Here is a 16848-nt window from a genome sequence, read left to right as displayed (position 1 = left end):
AGAAAGACCCTCCATGATGTTTAGTTGTGTGTATCTGCATGTGTGCTCAGCATGTCAGGGGATGACTTTGTATGGCTTGTTCCCTCCTTCCACCTTTGTAGGGGTCCTGGGGATTGAACTTAGGCCATCAGGCTTATGTAGCAAGCACCTTTACCTGCAGAGCCATCTCAAAGGCCCTCCATCTTATTTTCACAATGAGAATCAGAATGCCCCAATTGCACAGATGAGAAGACTGAAGTCAGAGAGGTTCTGTGATGTTTAGGCTTGAGACAATGTGGTGACACCACAAAGTCTAGGTCTCTAAGGGTCTCAAGTCTCTTTCTCGGGGCCTCTTACCTCAGTGGAATGTCAGACAGGCCTTGCCCACTTTAGTCCCTCCCTTACAGATACAACCCAGAAAGCAAAACCACAAAGCAAAACATAAAACCCTCTAAGTCAGCTGGTTGATAACAGTGGTGGACACTGAGCTGGCTTCCAGTCTCAGTTCTGCTCACTGGCTATGGACCAGAGAGTGGAAGGGTTACCAGAGAAAGAGATGAAGCTAGGGTTGTCCGAGGTTAGCACACAAAGCGAGCAGGAGACTAGCTGGGTTGGCTAAGCAGGACCATGTGAATGAGGTTGACCAGCAACGCTGGGCAACAGGGAAGACCATGTAGAGAAGACCAGATTTGCCTTGCCACATCAGCCCTGTTTCTGGAGCTGCCCAGAACTTCTTCCCTCCAGGGCTGGGGCCATTCGGTTGCTGAGGTCAGATCTTTGTTTGAAGGACAGATAATTAATCCCACACAGTAATCCCAGCACTCTGGCAGATTTATGGAGATCGCCTCTGTCCTGGGAACATGGCCAGTCATCTTTCATCTCCTAGCAAAGGTAGTCACTCGCTAGAGCTGGGGCCCTGTACAAGGGATCTCATTTAAGGGAGTCCCCCTCCCGCTGGGAAGATTGATCACAGGCTGGGTGGTGGAGGCAGAAGGGGGCTCTGGGCTCCTCCTCGCCCCTGGCTCTTTGCCAGGGACAAGGAGGCACCCAGTCACCCTCATAGCCAGCCCTCCCAACTCACAGGCAGAAAAGGCAGAGGCAGGGACGGGCTCTGCTTTTTGGCGTAGTCTCTGAGCTCCACCAAAGGTAGGGAAGAGGAGGGCATTGCCAGGGCTGATGGTAACTGGCTCTCCAAGCCCTGGGAAGAGGGGACACAGACCTCGGGACTAGAATGGTTGCCTCTGGTTTGTGGTTTCTGCTACTAGTTTGTTGGGTATATTGGAATGCTGTGGTTGTGATTATCCTTTAACACATGTGTGTGTGTGTGTGTGTGTGTGTGTGTGTGCATGCACGCGCATGCTTGTGTGTGTTGCTAGGGATTAAGCCCAGGGCAAATGCTAAACAAATGATCACCACTGGGTTATTTCCCACCCCTTGGGTATTTTGAGACAAGGTCTCAGTGTATAGATTAGAACTGATGATCCATCCCTCTGCCCCAGACTCCCTCCCTGCTACTGGGATTACAGGTAAATGTGAACCCCTACCTACATCTCCTTGGATCATCTGGTGGGTATTCATCAAATACCTCTAAGTTCCTGCTGGAGATACAACCATGAACAAGCAGGCGAAGCTGCTGCCCTTAGAGTCTAGAGGGAATGACCAAGAAACAGGCAAGCAGATTAACAGTGAGATCATTTGAGACTACGACAGTGACACCGACCCACAGGGAGATAAAACGAGGGACTGATCTAGAACACTTAGCTGGAGCACTTGGGGTCCTCTGTGATAAGGTGGCTTTTGACTGACAGTAGGAAGCAGCTCAGGGTAGGGGCGACGACAACACGTGCAAAGGCCCTGGGGCAGAGACAAACTGGATTATAAACAAATTAGAAGAAAAGTTTCAATGAGGCAGGGGCTGACAGGCAAGGAAGAGTTGGGAAGAAAAAGCAAATCATATTACAGGTGATCATATTACAGTGGGGGGGTCTTAATTGACCCCCCAAATACTGCTAAGTAGAATGAGCTAGAACGGGATGAAGGAGAGTCAGGAGTCAGCTGAGAGGCTCCAGTGGTGGCCAGAGTGGGCACGTCCATGTCCCTCATGCTTACCTGCTTAGCATCATCTGTCTGGGTGGCCCCTCTAGCTGCTTCAGCAAGCACAAGTGCGCGCGCGCACACACACACACACATGCACGCAGAGGCGGGGGGAGGGCATAACCCTCACCAACTTAGAAGCCAATCACATGCACTGAACATAGTAGGCAAAGCTGGTTCCTTCCGGATGTCCACATCCAGTCCCTGATAATTGAAGCCTTACATCATTTTCCTTCTTCCCCCGGCTAAGCCGATGGCATTGTCTAGGTTAGGGCTGGCAGAACTGGGCCCATCCAGGACAGAGTCTATGAGGGGTTTGGGGAGCCCAGCTGCTTTACCTTCTACCCTGTTTTGGGGTCATGTGGGCCCTGGCTTTGCCAAAACTTCCTCTACAAGCCAGGGACAAACTCACCCTTTTCTGTGGACACAGTAGGTCTAGAACAGTGATTCCCAACCTGTGGGTTGTGATGCCTGCCCCCTCTTGGGGATCACATATTAGATATCCTGTATATCAGATAGTTGCATTAAGGTTTACAACAGTAGCAAAATTACAGTTACAAAGTAGCAATGAACTAATTTTATTGTATGGGGGGGGGGTCACCACAGGATGAGGAACTGTATTAAAGGGTCTTAGCATTAGGAAGGTTGAGAACCCCTGCTGAAGAGCTTGCAAAACCACCCCAAAAATGCCACAGCAGAGTCCTTTCCCCTTCAGGAAAAAAAAGCTGAGAGTGGGGTGCTATTGGAACCCCAATGTGGAGCTGCCCGGAGAACTGCCCTCTTGCCAGTAGGCCAGGCCCTGTAGTTCACACCGAGAGAAAGAAGCAAGCTGGAAGCCTGGGAGCTGAATAGGGTCCTAAATTCTGTTCCACGGCCCTCTCCATCAAGAGAAACCAGAGGCTTTGAGAAGATGCTCTCATTTTAGCTGCTGAGGTTTGCCCCCGCCAAAACCAGAAGGATGGCCTGGTCTATCCTGGTTCCCGCCTGCTCAGCAGAAGCTATCAGCTGCCAGGGATGGGAGCACTTTGGGATGCCTGTCCCTCCACATCTAGCTGGGCTCATTCATCAAATAGTCTCCAAATGTCTGCATGGCCTGAGGCACTGAGCCAGGGGCTGGGGACATCATGTGACGCCGGAGCCATGGCTCCTGAGGTGAGACATGGATGATTTGGAACAGGGTGTTAAGGCAGGATGTCTAACTGCCTGTTCTCCACATCTAGCCCCAGCTCACGACCCCCAGCCAGCCCTCCTTCATCCCACAAGCAGGGCAAGTTCATAGGGGACTATTGGCTGTTAAATATCCTGAGACGCCATCATATGCACCACTGGTGATGTGCAGACAGGGCCACGCTGGCTTCAGGTCCTCTTTGCTCTTTTGTTCCTTAAGCAATAAAACATGGCAGGGGTTAAAGGTCTGCTTTGTTCCTGTCCATGTCCCCAGAGGCGTCTGGGGACCAAGGCGGAGCCCATGATGATTCCATCGCTCCAAAGATAAACTCCAACTTTAATGTGGACTGCGTCTCAGAGCGTGGGTTCTCATCCATAGGAAGTGGAGGATGCTGGGGTGTCTGCTTGCATTCTGAGTTTTCCTCTGCAGTATTCAAAGAGGAGGGCTTGCTTGGCACGCATGAAACCCTGGCTTTGATCTCTAGCACCACACAAAGCAGTTGTGGTGATGTGCACTTGTAATCCCAGGACACGAGAGGTGGTCAGTGTTCTCTAAAGCTGACCCTACAACCTTTGCATGATGGTTCTACCAACATGCTGGAACCAACATCAGCATGTTTTGGGCAACCCCTGGGCCTTCCTTCTTTCGGACAGGGCCTCCTCCCTCATGGACAAATTGTCCTTTTTTTTTTTTTTTTTTTTTCTTGTGTACCTGATTCTGATTCACAATTAGAAGAAGCCAAGACCTTTGATGTTTTCCTGTTGCTGGGTGGACCTGAACTTCATTCAATGTATTGTCTTTCCCTCTGTCATTCCAGACCAGAAGCATCCACTCTGATATCATACTACAAGTTACCGACCAGACTCAAAACACAGCAGGAAACAGGCTAGGCCTAATCTGAGTCCTTTCTGGTGGGGTAGAAGAAGGCAGACCCCTTTTGTAGCAAGGGCTCTGGGTTCAAATCTCAGCTTCCCTCAGCAAGCCATATGACATAGGCAAGTTCCCTTGACAGTGGGTTCAGCAACAGGGTGGTCATTTCCTTTCTTATCCTGAAGAAGCTAAAATAATGGTGAATTGGGCATGTTCTCCATGCTGAATTCTGTGCTGCCCTGGTCAGCAGTATGACCTGTTCTGATCCCACTCATCAGCCCTAGGAGATGCAGACTAGCCTTCCCTTTCCACAGACAAGGAAACTAAAGTCCAGACAGGGTAAGTTACTGACCCGCAGTCACACAGCCGGGAAGGAGTGATGTTGAGATTTGAACCCTGGTCCTAGCTAGTACAATATCATCCCTTTGCAAGAAAACCAGGTCCCTGTGAATGTGCTAATCTTCTGAAGTGGTTTCCTGGTCCTCATGGGGCTGGGCAACATGAAGACCCTGTGGATTTTTAGGTGACTGACTGAACCCACCATGACAGGTTAGAACCAGAAAGATCCTGGACAGCCACCTAGTGCTCTGAGCATGACAGACTGGATACTGGGTGCCTGCTTGTGGGCTTCTACTAAAACATAGATTTCCTAAAGCAGACATGTAAATGCCCCTATCTGGGCTGGGGAAGCTAGCTGAAATAGAGTTCTTGCTTAGCATGCGTTAGCCTTGAGTTCCATGTCCAGCACCTTGTGAAACTGACGGTACACATCTGTACCCGGCACCCTGGAGGGGGAGGCAGGAGAATCAGAAATTCAAGGTCATCCATGCTCCATAGTGAGTCTGAGGATAGCCTGGGCTATGTAAAAACATGAGAGAGACCGAGAAAGGGAGACTCATTGAACGAACTGTACCACCAAAAGAAAGCCAGTCCCAGCAGGGAGGTGCTGGCTCACACCTTTAATCTCAGCACTTGGGAAGCAGCGGCAGGGCAGACGGATCTCCCCGAGTCTGAGCCAGCCTGGTCTACAGAGCAAGTTCCAGGGCAGCCAAGGCTACACAGAGAAGCCCTGTCTCTAAATAAATAAATAATAAAAAAAATTAGGGAGGGGCCTAAAGCCCAGAGAAGCAGAGAAGTCAGATGTCTTGCCTAGAAACACCAGCCGTCCTGTGTGCCCTGGACAGACCTCTATCCTCCCTTCAAGCCTCAAGCATGGCTGAGCCTGAGGGGACTCTGCAGCCCCTCAGAGACTCTCAAGGTCAGCTGGTGGCCAGCCCTGCCAGCTGGTGGCCTGCATCTATGAAGATTACTGTTTCTGGGCCTGGCTCCCTGAACCTCGTCTGACCACATCTATTTCTGGGCTGCAGGGCCCTGACGGAGCACAATTTGATTCATAAATTACCCGGCTCAAGGTGTGTGGATGGATTCTCCTTCTGCAGACTTGAAAGTCATTCACTCTAGAACTTGCAGAACTTGCAGAGGGGAGAGGAGGGGAGAGGAGAGAAGGAGAGAGGGGAGGGGAGGGGAGGGGAGGGGAGGACTGTGTAGCCAGTGGGACTGGAGCCCTCTTTTGGAGGGAAGAGAATGGGGAAGGCAGAAATGGGGAGGGTCTAGATGAGGGGCAGGGAGCCATCTCTCTGTGCCTGCTCCAACCCTCAGACAACTCCGGGGACAAATGTGGTACCAGCTCTAGTGGGCAAGTTAGAAAACTTAGACTCCAAGGGAGCGTCCCTTGTCCAGTGCCTCATGGCTAGGTGAGAAGATGCCAAGACAGATTCCACACCCCTGCGTGCCCTAGCTGCCTGGGTGTGGCCATGGCAGTAGAAGGCAATACATAGCCTAAATGACAGGCTCTGGAAATAAGATAGAAGGAGGAGTCAGGGTGCAAACCACCTCATCCTATAAGCCTCGGTGCTCCCCTAACTGGCATTGCAACCACCCCATCCCCAACCTATGGACCCACAGTCTGTCTAATTCCTCCTACCCAAGTGCCTCCTAGCTGCCATATTTGAGGGTGGGGGGAGACAGGGTTTCTCTGCATAGTCCTGGCTGGCCTAGAACTTGCTCTGTAGACCAGGCTGGCCTTGAACTCACAGAAATACACCTGCCACTCTTCCTGAGTGCTGGGATTAAAGATGTATGCCACCACTATTGAGTTGTGCCTGCATCTTTGACTGGTACCCATTGGATGTGAGTTCACACAGACACACACAGACAGACAGACAGACAGACAGACAGACAGACAGACAGACAGACAGACAGACACACACACACACACACACACACAGAGGAAACTGAGAGGCCTACAAGCAGGAAAGCCTGAAGCCAGGCCTCAAGCTCACTCATACACGGTCCCTTGTAAGTGCTTCAGTGACCTTTAGACCTGTACCTGTCCTTCTAGGAGTGGGTGACAAGGGGAACTTCTTCACCAGGTGGTGTGTGTTCTGAGAATGTTCCCCATGCCACCTCTATCTTGTGCCTGTGCCCACATGCATTGCATGGTGGGTAATCTGTGGCACGCACATGCCCTCAGAAGTTCAGTCCTCAAGGCCATTGCCACGTCTTCTCCACATCCCCATTGTTCAGAGAGGCACCAAGGGACTAGGGACAGACTGCTGGGTTGACAGACAGCAGGATCCCCTTTAAAGCTTCTGTCTCCATGGGTATTTGTTCAGGGTCCTCTTTGTTTTCTTAAATATGGTCCCTCCTCTCACGGCCTCTCTCACCCCTCCTCCCATCCCTCCTCCCACCTCCCAACCCCCCTTCTCCCTCCTGGGCAAGGCCTTTCAGATCATCAAAAGCAAGTGCTACTTATGCTGGACTCGAGATGGCTTTATCTGAGCAGTAAATCTCCCTAAGGCCAGACCTGTCCTGAGCACCAGGCTGCCAGAGAGTTATGAGGGCCTGAGGCAGAGGGAGCACACAGCCTCTGGGGGTGTGACTCACACGCTGGCCCCAGGAGAGACCCCAGCTGAGGGAGGCAGGGGTATCCTGCATACCTGGACCAGGCTCAGAGGGCAAGGAGGGGTGTAGAGGACCTGTAGCCTCCACCTTTTCCTCTCCTGACTGCTCCATGACTGGCATGGATGCTCCCACACAGAACAAGTGTCACCTGGCAGCCAGCAGAACTGTCTCAAATCCGAGGTACCAGATTCTGAGCCCAGTGTGTCCCTTTATTGATTCTGAGCCCAGTGTGTCTTTGAGGTGTCATCTCACCTGAATGAGCCTCAGTTTCTTTATCTAGTAGACAGCATGGCTACATCAGCCTGATCAAGAAATGTCAAGGAACTGAAGGGATAGAACATGTTGCCCCAGGCTGAGCACAGACACAGAGAGGGAAATAGCCCAGTGTGGCCTGGAGTCTGGCTCTGCCATTTGTGCAGTGTGACTTTGAGAAATGGTGTGATCTCCCTATGCCGGTCACGATGGGGATGATGCGAGTAGTGAGAATGGTGACCTGCCCCATCGGAGTGTCTGTAAACGTGACTGACAAAAATGTGCAGGTCACCCATAGACTCGTCAGGCACATGTGGGCCAATGCAAACTGTCCCTTACTAGTGGCCCTCTGTCACAGTCCCTATTCCCCATCCCCGTCCCTCGCAGGTCCTCCTGCTTCCATCCGTGGGCTTACTACTGATTGCCATCAGACAGCAGCTAGACCACAGTCAATGCCTGTTGGTGACAGCCTCCTCTGCTCCCCTAACTCCCCACCCCCACCCTCTGCTCCCCTCATCTGTGCCCAATTCTGTCCCCTACCTCCTGCTTCAGGAACTTCTGTGCATCCCCCTCACCAAGCCCAGCAGGGGATGGGGGTGGGTCTCAGCAGGCCCAGGTCCTGTTTCCTCCCCATTATCTGGAGTCACTTGAAGGCAGAGACCTCACCTATTCCCCCTCATTCAGTGCTGTTGAAGCTGGGGCCAGGGCTGTCCCTGCCATCAGCATCACATTCAAGAATTGTAACTGTGTGGTGACTAGGGGTCAGAGCAGGTTGCATCCCAGGGCAGCAAATGTCAGCACCATGTTGGGGGACTGCTCCTTTAGTAGCTATGAGCACCTAACTGAATATTGTGTCTTACTTAACTAGTCCCCTCTCACTGGACACTTAGGTTGGCTTCCACTTTCGTTATGAAATATTGGTGGCTGCATTTGTGAAATCCATGATCCATCTTCCCCTGAAAGTTCACCCAGTTGCTGAAGAAACAGAAGTTCTGATTTCAGCCATGATGCCTGGTGATGTCACAGGGGTCCCCCACTCAGGTGTCTTCAGAGGAGATAGGGCTGTGTCTCTAAGACCCCTGCTTCACAGAGAGCCAGACACAGTGTGGGTGGAGCAGCGTAGCTGACCCTCAGCAATCCTAACAGACAAGGCTGGCTCCCCCATCTACTCAGGCTAACGTTTCCTGCATTAGTGGGCATGGTTAATAAATGAAAGTCAGGTATGTAGTCTCAATGAGGTGATCGCTGTTAGTTTACGAGAGCTCGTGAACGCCATCCTGGATGAGGAAGGACAACCAGCAGGTGCACCTCACACTTATACTCCCCCTACCCTGGCCCAGTAGACAATGGTAACTCTAATTATTACACATGGCTCAGCTCAAGCAGACACTGTATTATGGGGGCATCAAGAAGGATGTGTTCATCATAATGAGATGCCCTGGGCATCTTCATGATGGGTGACTGACACAGTGAGTGGCCCCAGTACTGTCATTCATTCATTCATTCATTCATTCATGTATCCCACAGCATTTATTGAGCCAGGTGTGGCATACAGAAGGATTGCAAGTTCAAAGTCAGGCTGGGCTACAATAGTGAAAAACCTGTCGTTCTCCTCTCCCCGAAAAGCAAGCATGTATTGATCGCTCTACTGTATGTCAGCCCGGTATTTAACTAGTCCCTGACCTTCAGTGGTTATGTTCTGGTGAGAAAAACAAACAGTGAGAAGAAATCCACCAAGAGAAGAAAAAAGGAAAAAAAAAACACCCCGAGATCAATAGAGAAGCATTTGGAAAGCAGTAGAGACGACAGGGTGTGGGGAGGTGGGCTGATGGTGACTATACTATGAGGTGACATGTGATCTGGGACATAAATACACATAAGCCAACCTCCCCCAACCCCTGCCCCAGCAAGACCTGCTGAGATCAGGATCCTATTCCAGGTGGCTTCAAGGAAGGCTCTGGGAAGAGAGAGTCTCCCAGTCCCACCCCAGGACCTTTGGGAGGGGTGGCAGGCTATCAGCTGGTCCCCTCTCAGGCTGGTGACAGGGATAACCCACACCGCTGCCTGCCATATGTTAGTCACGGCGTTGTTGAATACCACCCGGCCCAGGTGCCACGCAGGACCTCGGCCCCTTTTGTCAGCAGGCAGATGAATAGCAATTTTTAATTCATAAGCTATCTTGCCCAAAGCCCGTGTCTCAGAAGGACCTGCAGTTTTCATTATACAGTGATAAAATTCTATAGCAGCCAGAATGATAGGGCTCCAGTGGACAGCAGTGGGCCTGCAGGCTAGGCTGCCTGGGACCCAGGGACTCAGGAGGAGCTGTGGCCACTCATGCACCCTCGTGGTGCAGGCCCTTGGCAAGACAGAGCATGGATCAGAGCCTTGGAAAACACCCCAAACCCTATGACCTCATGAATAGCAGCCATGCCCCTTTGGTACCTTGGTCACTTTCTTCATCCTGTACATGGGCGCTCAGCAGTTGGACTCTACCTGAGTGTCCATGTACCAAACCCAAGGCACAGAGACTAAGAGGGAGGAGAGAGAGACTCCATGCAGTTCTGGGAGGAGGTGGAGGCTAACTGATGCTGGGTTAGCACAGAGGCAGAGAGGGGGATAAAGCCACATAGGAACAAATTCTAGCTCAGATAGTTACAAGTGAATCACAAGTCACAACCTTTCTTTTTCCTGCCTGAAGTCCAACCCACGGCTCGATGCTGGGGATATCCTGCCTCCTGAGCCCTTTCTCTGATCACCACTGAGGAAGGAAGCAAAAACAAATGTGTCGTGAACATCTCTCTGGGGACCTCCGGGGATGAAGCATGCATGGTACCCCAGACCTAACCCTCAAGGCCAATGCTGGTAGCCCCCCAAGAACCAGGAACACCCCAGAACAGAGAAGTGCTGGGGCAGTTCTGAGCACACCAGCTTGACTCTCTGGGTTCTGAGCCTCTGGTTAAGAGGTGAGGCCTGGTTTTCAGGGCAGGTCTTGTTGGCCCTGGAGATCCAGCTGACAGGACTCGGGAAGGGTGGGGCCCAGGGCTTTCCTTTAATTCAGGACAGAGGGAGCTGAGAGAGTTGGTGCTGGGCTGTTAGCCCAGTGGAGCAGACAATGCAATTCAGAGTCATCAGCCTGTGTTCCCACACGCTCCACCGGCCGCTCACGAGACCACTTTCTGGCCAGACCTGGCAGTGCCGGTGATGATGCTGCTGACATGATAAGGGATAGTGTGAGGGGCTGATGAGATTTGGCGAGGGCAGGCAGTAAGGGGTAAAAAGGAAGTCACCAAGGAGGGCCACCCCAAATGAGCTCTCTGTCTCTGTCTCTGTCTCTCTCTGTCTCTGTCTCTGTCTCTCTCTGTCTCTGTCTCTATCTCTCTCTGTCTCTTTCTCTCTCTGTCTGTCTCTGTCTCTGTCTCTGTCTCTGTCTCTGTCTCTGTCTCTGTCTCTCTCTCTCTCTCTCTCTCTCTCTCTCTCTCTCTCTCTCTCTCTCTCTGCTTGCCCTCCCCACCTTCCTCTGCAATCCCAGGGAGGTCCCTGATCCACTCCAGTGTTCCCTGTGGTGGTGGTGTGCCTCTTGCCTGCTTTCACACCTGGCTCTCACTATCCTCCCTGCCCCCCCCTTCCCTGGCTAATTCCCTTTGACCTTAAAATCATTCTCTGGGAACACCCAAAGACTCTGTTGGTGGCTTTAGCCAGCTCCTCAGCCAACTGAGTCCCTCGGCTTCCCTGCTGATATCTTTCTCAGGGTCACGCCCTCTTACCTCAGGACAAGTGGCACTTGAGGCTGGCTGTCCATCTGCGTTTTCTGACAGCCACTGGTGTCTTCTAAGTACCCCTGAATGTCCCCAGTGGGGCCTTAGAGATCAGCCCTGCTGAACTGGCATTCCTCTAGGGCCAGCCATGACCCTCCAGCCCCTCTATGAGCCATCTCTCCAGCTGGAGGACACCACTACACAGACTCTCGGCTGCCATGTAAAACAGTTTTGAATCGTGGAGGATGTCATCTAGAACTTTCAAGGAAATAACTTTTATCGTGCATTTCCTTTATTTCAACTGACAGCGGCTCCACATATATTTTGGTATACAGTGTGATGCTTTGCAATGCATAAACCCAGAGGATAATCATCATCAAATCAGGGGAAATTAACATATACATCACCTTGGGCACTTACCGTTCCTTCATGGTAGGAATATTCAAAATTCCCTCCCCTGGCTGTCTTGAAATATGCAATTGCATTTTTTTTTAAACCACAGTCACCCTGCTGGGCAGTTGGACACATGGTTCATTCTTCCCAACACACTGACCAGCCTCTCCCTGTGGTCCCTCCCACAACCTTCCCTTCTCTGATAATCCCTGTTCTGTGTTTGACTCTGAGACAGACTTTTCTGGACTCCACATATGACTGGGATCCAGTTGTATACAGCTTCCTGGGCCTGGCTTATTTCACTTGATACAGTCTCTGCCCACCACACCCCACCCCTGCACCCCCGGTGGAATTTTGTCTTTTTTATGGCTGTGTAGTATTCCATTGTATTTGCATGCTATATCTTCTTTGTCCACTCATTTGCGGATGAAACAGACAGAGTCCATATCCTGGCTTTGTCCACTCATTTGCGGATGAAATGGACAGAGTCCATATCCCGAGCAGTACTGCATTGGTCATGGAAATGCCACCTCTTGGACATGTCAATCCCATCTCCTTCTTCATGTGTACATATGCAGTAGGTTGCTGGGTCCTATTGAAGGTCTATTTTTAGCATTTAAAGGGCCAGCCACATCATCATTTTCCATTATTACAGTACTGGTCTATGCACCACCCACAGCAGTGTGTGTGTGTGTGGGGGGGGGGGGGATCCTCTTCTCTCCATTTCTTTACCACTACTTCCTATTATGTGTCTTTTTAATAACCATTGGTTTGTTGTTGTTCTTGTTGTTGTTTTCCCGAGACAGGGTTTCTCTGTGTAGCCCTGGATGTCCTGGAACTCACTCTGTGACCAGGTTGGCCTCAAACTCAGAAATCTGCCTGTCTCTGCCTCCCAAGTGCTGGGATTAAAGGTGTGCACCACCAACGCCCGGCTAATAACCATTGTTTTAACTAGAGCAAGGTGGCAGCTGGCTGTGGCTCTGCCCGCACTCCTTGACAATCAGAGGCACTCATTATTTTTCTATGTGCCTATTGGCCATTTGCATATCACCCTTTGAAAACATCCATTCTGGGCTTTTTGCCTCCTGGGACTCCTGAGGGTCTTTTCTCCATCACACGGGGTACAGGTGGATGCAGATGGGGAGGGGGAGAGGGGCTGAATGCACGTGGGAGGAGGGATACACTTTGAGTTGGGCTGGTTGGGGTTCTTGGGGGGGCATGGTATTTCACACCTGAGCCTGCTTCCTCTGTCTCTTCATGGGGTGATGGGGCGGTGGTAGGGAAGAATGTGTAATTACAGTGTGGACAACCAAGTGTCTCTGAGCAGTGGTCACTGTTTGACACACTGGGGACCAAAGTCTGTGTTCCCCTTATTACAGCTTTCCCTTCATGTAGAGATGGGAGCTGTGTCCTCCCAGGTTCCTGAAACCTCTGGAAAGGTGACTCTTCCTCAGGAAAGCCAGAGGGCCAGGGGTAACCCATTGTTGTCTTGTGACATTTCGACTGACAGCCCCCAGAATCCAGATTCCTTGGGCTGAAACTCCGCTGTCATCCTAGAGCCTCACACATGCCAGGGGTACCCCACACTAGGGACGTCACGTGTTGAGAAGGAAGACAGCTTCCCTCCTGTCCAGCAGTGGGACTAAACAGGTGACATGAGTCATCTGGGCTTCCATGTGACTTGGATACAACCGATTGTTATGACGGATCCATTTCCCGAACAGCAGAGAAATGCTCACACGTGTGTGAGTGCGTGCGAGTGTATGTGAGTGTGTATGCATATGTATCTATGCAGAGTGCACAATCCCTGGGAGTAAATGATGATGGGAGCAAAGGCTGGAACAGGGGCATGATACCCTGTGGACCTGGGCATCTGTTCAAAGACTCTTCCTCACAGCAAACAACTTGCAAAGGGGAGCCTTGGGTGTGGAACTCACCATCAAGGGTGTGTCCCCACTAGACAAACAGGGATAGGCAAGGGCCCCATTGGATGGTGCCCAGCACCGAGCAGGGACCACAACAGTTGTCTTAGCTACATCTGGGCAGCCACCCATTGGTGGGCACTTCCCATAATCCAGGCTCTGTCCCGACACATCACACCTCACACACCTTCTGCAGGGAGGTCTCCCGCTTGCTCCATTTGCAGACTAGGAACTCGACTAAGGTCACATGGCTAGTGTAGAACTGAGTTGATCCCATGTGGCCAGCCTCCTGAGGGCACAATTGCAGCCTCCTCTAGTCTGCTTTTCCTCTGGAGCCTGAGCCCCTGGAGGGCTCCTTCTGTCAACAGCGGGGCAGTTTCATAAAGAGCAGTCCTTGTTGTAGACTGAAGGCGGGACCCCACACAGATGGCCCTGTGCCTCACTCATGTTCAGAGCTCAAGAATGAACTTAAAGAGGGTACGTGAGGGAGCTAGCTCATGAACATGACCTTTCCTACACGGGGCTCACTCCAAGCCAGTGCCCAGGCCCCACAGCATCCTAGTGAGTGCTACGGTTGCCATGGTGACAGTAGCAGCAGCCAAGTGAGCACCTCACTCAGGTGGCCTTGGCAGCTCCCTGGGTGTAGCTGTTTTTGCCTGCTGGCCTTAGGAGCTTGGAAGAAAATCACACAGAGCTATGGAAAGTGTGTGTGTGTGTGTGTGTGTGTGTGTGTGTGTTAGCATAGCGTGCTGGGGAAGGTCCCCAGACTTCTTTGAGTGTGTCCCAGTTAGTGGTGTTTGTCAGTAGACTTATTGGAAAAGGTGCTGAGTGTCTCAGGTTCAGAGGACAGTGAGGCCCTAAGTGGCTGGGTGAGGGGATGAATCTGAACATGCTGGGGTCAGAAGCCCTAGTACTCCAACCCAAACCGTAGCAAGTTGCTCAGCAAGAGGTGCTCTGTTTTCTGAATGATTTATGGCGAAATCTTACAAAGATCAAAATTGAATCATATTCGATTAAACATTTCATAGGCTTCTTTATTGGAAAGAATAAATGGATATGAAAATCTGGAGTGACGGGAAGCTGGCGCTGGGGCCTGGGGATGCCAGGGCCTATGCGAATTGAGGAGGGACAGGGGAGGACCAGTCCCTGTAGATCCATGGAGTCCTGGCTTCATCCCACCGCAGTCCTGTCTGGTCAGCTCTGCTGTGAGGACCTGGTAAGGACTCCTCCAAAGAATGTGCCCCTAACACCAAGCAAAAGTGGGCCAAGGAAGAATGAATGAGAACACACACTCCTATGAATGAGTGAATGCATGAATGAATGAATGAATGAATGTGAGCATGTACTCCTATGAATGAATGAATGAATGAATGAATGAGAGAGTACACAGTCCCTTGTTTCCTCTAATAAGCTACACACAGTCCCTTATTTCCAGTAGCAAATGGCCTGGTGATAGCCATCTCTGCGTCTCCTAGTACCCTTTCCTCTTTACACAAACACTGCCATACCCACCAGTCTGCCACGTGGGAGAAGCATCAGGCAGGAGCATGTGGGAAGGCATTCGCAGAGCTGAGGCCAGGTCCAGATTCCAAAGCCACGTAGAGGCGAGTCCTGCAGTGGCTGAGAGACCCTGAGGGACTCCTGGCTGGCAGCCCACTGACTGCATGAGCAGGCTGGAAACAACCCCTGTCCTGCAGCCTTAAAGACAGAAGGAGAAGCCATCTCCCCTAGACTTTCCATTGTTGGTGCCTTGAAGTGGAGACAGGGAAGGGCAGGGAAGCTTGGGCATTACTTCTTTCCCTGCATCAGAGTCAGGACAGCTTAAACCAAGCAAGCAGTTGTCCCAAGGCAGAATGTCTCCTCATTTCATCTTCACATGGGGTCGATGCCAGTGTTAGCCCTGTTTACAACTGAGGTACAGAGAGGTAAGTGGTCCGGGATCACACAAGAGCATCAGCCCTCCTCTCCCCGACTGCTTTCCCTCTTCAGCCTTCCCATCTGTGAACAGTGTTGCCTGATGTGACCTCAGAGGCCTGATTTGGGGGAAGATCAGTGTGGGTTCCTTCCAAACTGCAGCTTTATTCAGCCGGAGTGCCTGGCTTGTAACATCTGAGCCCACAGTACCAAGCTCAGGTCTGGCCACAGGATAGCCCATCCTAGGGACTGCAGAACTGTGAATGGATGCAGCAGAGCTGGGAATGAATGAGCCAACTGGTTGACAAGGCTCACAGCCTGGCGCAGGGCCGTAAAGAACGGACAGTAGTCTCCCAGGGCTGCCCTAGAAGGCCTAAGGAACAGGTACTCATTCATACAGATCAGAATATGCCAGCATGTGCTATCACAGGTGGACAATGACAAAAAGTTCTTGTTCCCTGGGAGTTCATAGGCCAGACAGGTAGAGGAGTCACACCGAGAAGCCAGAAGAGGGACTACTGCCTGTGGGTCAGGGAGAGTTGGCTGGGCCATCAGCAGAGCTCTGCCGGAGGAGAGGATGGCTGGGTAGGGAGTGTGGGAGATGAGAGCAGAGAGGAAGCCAGGGGATGAGAGATCAGAGCAAGAAGGAGCATGTGTGAAGCCCAGGGAAGCTGAGGGAAGCAGGGTGGGCACAGTGTGAAAGCAGAGAAGCAGGAAGCCTGGTTGGTAGGGGAGACGCAGAGACTTCGGGGCCTCGGCAGGAGGCCAGAAGGGCTCATGTATAATTTCTGTGAGTAGTTTAAATAAGTGTCTTTAATTTAGTAAGAACTTAGAATATTCTTTAAAGTTGAATTATGTTTTAACATATTCATCATTTCTTTTTCTTTCTTTCTTTCTTTTTTTTTTTTTAATAAAGCAAACCCTTATTGCCGTAGAAAGTCAGGATGGAATGACTAGGCTAGACAGAACAAAACCATAGAATAAACAGAAGGCAGGCCAATGAGATGGCTCAGCAGGGGAAGGAAGGCCCTTGCCTCACAAACCAGACTGGCTGGGTTCGATCCCGAGTGTAAAGGTAGAAAGAGCTGATTTCATAAAATTGTCGCTGACCTCCACATGCACACTTTGACATGTGTACCTTTATACACACTAAACACTAGTAGTAATAATACAAATTTTAAATTTTAAAAATAGTACAAAGGAACCCATACCTACTGGGTCCTGTCTGGATTTTGCCCACTTTGGAAGGCTCTGTGCTAAAGGAAAACGGGCCTGGTGTGGCCCAGTTGGTAGAGAGCTTGCCCAGCATGCTCCAACCCTGTCTTTGAGCCCCAGCCCTATATAAGCCAGCTGCAGTAAACGCTGCAAGCAGTACTCTGGAGGTTGAAGGGGCAGGGAATCAGAAATCTAAAGTTATCTTTGGTCACAGTGGGAATTCAAGGTCAACCTAGGCTATCTGAGACCCTGTCTCAAACAAACAAACAAACAAACAAACATTTTTTTTCTTTTTACAAAGAAAAATAGCATTCAGTATTAA

The 16848-nt window shown here is 51.1% G+C and overlaps 1 protein-coding gene across 1 annotated transcript in view; it reads left to right on the top strand.

Annotated features, from left to right (window-relative positions):
* The window catches only part of Cdh23 (cadherin related 23), a 383664-nt gene that overhangs the window by 180983 nt on the left and 185833 nt on the right, over positions 1 to 16848 (top strand). The gene's annotated exons all lie outside the window — the stretch shown is intronic.

Source organism: Mus caroli, unplaced genomic scaffold, assembly GCF_978045245.1.
Source record: "Mus caroli unplaced genomic scaffold, Mus_caroli_1 scaffold_9, whole genome shotgun sequence".
NCBI lineage: Eukaryota > Metazoa > Chordata > Mammalia > Rodentia > Muridae > Mus > Mus caroli.
This window is presented reverse-complemented; position numbering and strand designations above follow the sequence as displayed.